Below are 6678 nucleotides of genomic sequence, written 5' to 3'. Positions count from 1 at the left end.
CCCACGATGTCCCTTCCTGGCAGGTAGGTTCTTTCTTCACTTCTTTTTTGAAATTTGGTCAGACAACATGTAAACCTTGCACTGTTCTTCAGGGTATACAGATGGTAGTGGCTTAGCCGGGATTCGAAGCAAGCCTGTGTGATTCCAGAGCTCGTGTTCTGGACTGTGGTGCCCCCTTATCATATATGCTTCATGTGTTCCTTGTTTTTCATTTTTTCTTGTAGTCCTTATGGTACTTAGCCCTAAGTGCCATACCTGTAACGAACAGCTACACTGCCCTGTGGGAGGTCTTCTTCTGTTCAACACATGAATTGGTCATCCACCGCACTGTGTTCTAATCTCAGAAGATACAGGTCAGGGACCACCAGTTGTCAGCTGGTGCTACCATTGGTGCTGCCATTCCACATGTCTAACTGAGGCTTGAAGGCCGGATTTTCCCTTTGTCTGGTTTGAAGGATCCAGATATGTAAAGATTATAGTCTAGATAAATCATGGGCTATCCTGAAAGAAATTCACCAGTGAATTGTTCCGTATGGATTAGAAGCCAGTTTCTTTGGCCTTCCTGGAGTATATCCAGCAAGGCGTCTCATTCATGTCTAGAAAGCCAATATATCCTTTATTGCAACTTCAGCGTGGAGCGATGTATTGGTTTAAAGTACGATCAACACAATTTGGTCATTGTGAGTAGGCCAGCTGGGTCCACTCTTTATTACACATATGTAACTCGAGAGATTCTTATGCCCAAGAGAGGAGACGTACTCTTGGGTGTCTAGGACGAGGGAAACATGTGTTGTTATTCAGGAGCTGGAAGCTGATGGTCTACACATCACTTGACCTTGTTTAAAACTTGTGTCTTTGGCTTGCTTCATTGGAGTGTTTTCTCTCTCCTGGGGCTGACATTGTGTGTTATGTATCACACAGGTGACATGTAGAAGTTTCAGAACCCAGAATCGTATAGATCAGTCAAAATGTATTTCTATAGTTTTGTTCAAAGTGTATGGAAAATAACACTGGGCATAATTCATATATTCCAGAATTAGTTGGACCCTCTGCTCATGAGATTCTTTTTATGGTATGTCACAGCAAATTTGGACTTCCATCCCCAATAACCTTTGGGGTTGGAGGACACAAAAAGCTTTTGCTCACACCTAAATTATGTCTGAAAGAAAAGGGTAAATATTATAAGCCCTTTCTAACCTCTCCAAGAGCAGAAATGATTTACAGCTGTGGCATTGAACCCTAATTCCTCGATCTCATTTGAGGAGAGTTCAGTAAGAAACAATGTCTTGATTTTTGTTTGTTTGGTTTCTTCCCTGTTTTCTCATCTTGCTTACCAACAATCCATTGTAATTCATGAGTTAGTATGGCAGCAGGCTGAGTGTTCCCTGGAGCTCATTAAATGATCTTTTTTTCCTAAAATAACTTTTGTGTCCTTGTTTTCAGCCCCTCTTCTTTCCTCTGCCCTTTACTACAACCAGAGCTCAGCAAAAGCTGACTGGCTTTGTGCAGACCTTACTTAGGGTTAGTCTTTTCTTCATTATTTTATTCATGGCTCCTCCATTTCATTGTTTGCCTTCTCGAAATGTGTTGAAATCTTTCTGTGGTGGATGACTTCCAAAATGTCTTGGCTTTGATTGGTTGATTAAGTTTGGTATTTCTACAGTATTGTTTAAATATGGTTTCAGGAGGAACAGAAAGTGAATATGTTTCCTTGTCTGCCATCTTGAGCTGAAAATCCCTGTGGATTTTAGCATCCAATGTTCCCATGGGAAAAAAACCCAACCTTGGCATTAATAGATGTGACACTCAAGATTTCAGCTTTTCGTGGGCAATCACTGAGGATTGGAATATGTGGTCATTTCTAAAGGGAAAATAATAACTACCTCATGGAGTAGATTTGAGGATTAAATTAGAGAATGAACATGAAAATGCTTTGTAAGGCTTAAAAGTCTATAAAAATGTTTTTTGTTATTATTTGATTTGTTGCTATTTCAACTTTACTCGACAGTTGCTTATGACCTTACTTATGTGATAAAATGGCCCCTGGTTTATTGTTTTGAAAGCCAGAATATATTTTTCAATAGCTCGATGGAAATGGCATCATTTGTGAAGGTTAAGGGTGAAGGGATAAATGTTTCTTGACACCTATCACTTTACAGTGTTTTCAGGAACTAATTGACACTTGTATTCCTCTTCCAAATTTTGTTGAGCACCTCCTACGAGCCACATGCTTTACATCAGGTGTTGGAAAGCATTTTCTGGATTTTAAATATCTTAGGCTTTGTGGGCCATATACAGCTTCTGTAGCTTCTCCTCTTTCTTCTTCAACAAGCTTTCTAAACGTGAGAACCATTATTAGCTCACAGTCCCACAGATCCAGGCTGAGAGCCTGATTTGATTTGTGGCCATGATTTGCCGATTCCTGCTCTGCGTCCTCACTGAGGAGGGGGACCATGTTTGAGTAATCACTTCTTTGAATCAACTCTTGGTCTTCTGGGGCTTGTCCTTACTCTCCTACACTCTCTAATCAACATGGCATCCAGAGAGATCCTGTTAAAACATAAGTCAGATCATGTCACTGAAATCTCTTCAATGGCTTCTTCACAGAAGAATCAAAGTCCTCAAAGTGCCTCCAGAGCCCTAGAAATGTGGACCTCTGTTTCGTGTCTGACTGTTTCCTTCTCCTCTCCACTTTGCTTGCTCTGTTTTCCACACACTGCCATCCTTTCTGCTCCTTGGGTACTCCAGCCTACTCTAGCCTCATTGACTTTCCATCGGACTGTTCCCTCTACCTGTACTATTCACTTCCCAGATATGCTCCTTGCTCCCTCTTAAATTTTATCTTCCCCAGAAAGTCCTCAGGGATCACTTAGTTTCAGCTAGCAGCCTCCTCCTAGCATCTAACCATCTCCATCTCCCTTCCCTGCTTGCTGTTTTTCTCCAGCACTTCCCTTATATATGCCCGCACTGTCGCGGCTCAGATTCAGCAAGTGATCATTGCCGCAGCATGGCCTCGGGGACCCTGGCTGCGGACACGATGTCCACACCTGCCTGGTGGCCCCTGCTCGCCTCACGGCCCCTCAGGTGCAGCATGCGCAGGACCCACATTGCAGGCAGAAGACACAGGGCCACTGGCCCCAGCTAGGCAGGCCCCTCGATGCCGTGCTCATGTTGGCTCAGACCTCTTCGCTCTCCGCGCTGCGGTTCAAACCTGTGGGCAGCGCTGTGTGGGCGGGGATCGAAGACCTCCGCCCACTCCTCAGTGTGTCAGCACGCAGCCCCGCCTCCCATGGGGACCCAGCCTGAGGAGCAGGGGCAGGAGATTCGAGACTAGGGTGGCGCGAAAGGTAGGAGGTGTGGACAGTATGGGGTTTACAAAAAGTGTTTGCTGACTGATCCAAACAAAAGTGAGACATGGTTGTATCAACGCATTTAAAAAGTCATTAAACTGCCGCTAAGTGTCTGTGATCACCCCGCCTAGGAGAGAGCGTGCACTCCGTGAGGGACACATGAAAGGCTGAGTGAACGTCTACCTGTGGTCCGTTACCTGGTGCACGGGTGTGTGAATTTTTGCGGAGAGCTCTTAATTTCTGTTGTCTCTGCTGACTTGACACGGTGGTTGGCAAACAGTGACGTGTTCAGTGTATTCAGGACATGATCATGGTTACTAATAATCACTTTGTTTTGAACTGAGACCTCCACAGAGAATTTACTACTGAATGTCCACTTTACAGAAGAGAAACTGAGGCGTAGGAAGTGAAGTGACTGAGTAAGAGGAATGACTCAGACAACTGGTGTTAGTAAATTAACCCTGCAGGGGGCCGTTAGACTGTGGTGGCTCTAGTGATGCGGCCGCCTATGTAAAGCAAGGAAAATCTAAGCCTGTCAACGGCTCAGGGTGACGGACACCGCTGAGGACAGCCAGTCACAAACCACCAACTAGGCTTTAAAGCTATAGCAAATCAGTCATTACCTTGCTTTGCTTCTGCTCTTTTAAAATAAGCATCTCTGCAGCTCCTGTGGCTGGAGTGCTCCTCACCGCTTCCACTTTGGTGGTGCCTGAATTGAATCTAATTTTGCTCACATAAAGTCTTAAAATTTTAAATATGCCTCAGTTTGTCTTTTAGGGCTGGCCGTAGAAGTTGGATTTGTGTCCAGTTTCTAGAACAGTGGTTGTCCTCTGGTCAGGCCTTAGGCGTTCTGTGTACAACGTTCCTCTTCTACCACCACCTTCTGGATGCCTCCACCCTCTACCATCTCCCGCACATCAGATCCCCTAGATGCTCACATTATAACATCGCAGACACTCCTCTGTCTTCCAGCCAGCGTGTGAACTGAAACATTTCCATTCCTGTTGAAGAGTCTGGTGTAACCACTTTCCCAAACACAGCCACTCCCCAGCTGACCCTGGGTAACCACTCTTCTGAACTTGGTCTCCATCACTGACATGGACGTCTTTCTATTTATGCTACATTTTTAAGTATTCATAAACCGCATATAGTATTCTATATTTTGTCTTCTTACTTGCTTTATTTAGTGTTATCTTTGCTAGGTTCATCCATGCTGACACGTAAAGATCTGTCTAGTTCACGTACTTTCCTCGCTATGTAGGATTCCCATGTACGGAAATACAATAATTTATATGTGCTTTTTCCTGTTGATGGATATTTAAATTGTTTCCAATTTTCAGTATGATTTCTTTTAAAAACATGTTTATATACTTTTTAAAGGTTACTTTACATTTACAGTTATTACAAAATATTGCCTATATTCCCTGTGTTGTACAATACATCCTTGAGCCTATTGTGGACCTAGTAGTGTACATCTCTCACTTCCCGACCCCTGTATTGCCCCCTCCTCCCCCTCTGCGCTGGCAACCATTAGTTTGTTCTCTATATCTGTAACTCTCCTTCTGTTTTGTTATATTTGCTAGATAGTCGTATTTTTGAGATTCCATATGTAGGTGATATCCTACAGTATTTGTTTCTGTTTGACTTATTTCACTTACCACAATGCCCTCCAAGGCCATCTATGTTGCTGCAAATGGCAAAATTTTGTTCTTTTGTAAGGCTGAGTAGTATGCCATTGGTTATATGTACCACATCTTCTTTATCTATTCATCTCTTGATGACACTTAGGTTGCTTCCATATCTTGGTAATTGTACACAAGGATGCTGCGAACATTGGGGTGCATGTATCTTTTCCAGTACATGTTATTGAGAACACGTGTTTTTGGTTTTTTCAGATTTATACCTAAGAGTGGAGTTGCGAGGTCATATAGTAGTTCTCTTTTTAGGTTTTGGAGAACCCTCCATACTGTTTTCCACAGTGGCTGCACCAGTTTACATCCCTACCAACAGTGTACCAGGGTTCCCTTTTCTCTCAAACATTGTAAATTTTCTTCCTAGTGGTAATTGAGATGATAGTTCAATAATAACATAAGATCAGGTGAAGTCTAAAGAAATTTTAGAAAACCTGGATAAAGTAAGAACACATGTGTTCTCTGGCATCTGAATGTTGGAGAGACACCAAGACATGTGGGCCAAGTTGTGGAGAGAAGGGAAACACAGACGCAAGCTTGACATTTGCTGCAGCTTTTCTCCTTGGGGCATTTGCTGATTCAAACGTTACAGCCTAGGAGCTGAAAAGCCAAAGAGCTCAAAAGACTCTAACCACAGAAGCCAAAGAGCAAGAGCCGATTTACATGGATAAAAAGCATTTTAACTATGCCAAAGCAGAAAATGAAAAGAAAGAACTTTGCATTGCATTTAATAAAAGTTTAGGGAGATCTTTGTGGTATATTAGTGAACTTATTGGCGGAAATTGAGCCATGTACATTGTGTTGGAGAGGCACCAAGAGTTCAAGAATTCTCACATTTTGAGTACACAATTACCTTACATGTAGGCCTGGTGGCAGCCATTTACATAACAATGATTTGGAGGATGTGGTGTTAGTCAGCTCTTGCTGTGATAATGCTTTGGAAGAAATCACCCCAAAACTCAGTTACATAAACAAGAATTTATTTTCCTTGGACCTATGGGCTAGTAGCTGCAGTGGCTCTCTTTTAGACCTCTAGATGGCTGGTTTTGCTCCGTGTTTTGGGTCAGTTTGAGGTGTGTCACACACATCTTCCTCTGGAGCCCGAGTGTGAGGCCGCAGCTCCCAGGCCCTGCCTTCTCACAAAGTTCAGTGAAACATAAGAGGTGCATGCAAATAGCAACCATAAGCATGCTGAAGTGGCTATACTAATACCAGAAAATATAGACTTTAAAACAAACAAAAGAGTTACTAGATATGAAAAGGGACATTTTATGATAAAAAAGGGAAGATACCAAAATTTTTAACATATTTGCCCTGAATAAGATAAAACCAAAGTACATGAAGAAGAAAATACCAACACCCATGAAGAATTGAAGGAAGAAATAGATAATTGCACAATATTAGGTAGAGGCTTCAGTACTCCACGGTCAATAATGGATGGAACAATTAGGCAGAAGATCAACAACGATATAGAAGACTTGGACAAGGCTATGAATTAACAAGACCTACTAAATGTCTAGAGAATACTCAACCGAACAGTAAAATGCTCATCCTGCTCAACTACATGTGAAACGTTTCCCAGCATAGACGACATGCTAGGCTGTAAGAAAAGAGATTAAAAGCCACATACATTGCTG

The sequence above is a fragment of the Mesoplodon mirus genome (assembly GCF_964341445.2).
Source record: "Mesoplodon mirus genome assembly, contig: SUPER_3_unloc_5, whole genome shotgun sequence".
Classification (NCBI taxonomy): Eukaryota; Metazoa; Chordata; class Mammalia; order Artiodactyla; family Ziphiidae; genus Mesoplodon; species Mesoplodon mirus.
This window is presented reverse-complemented; position numbering follows the sequence as displayed.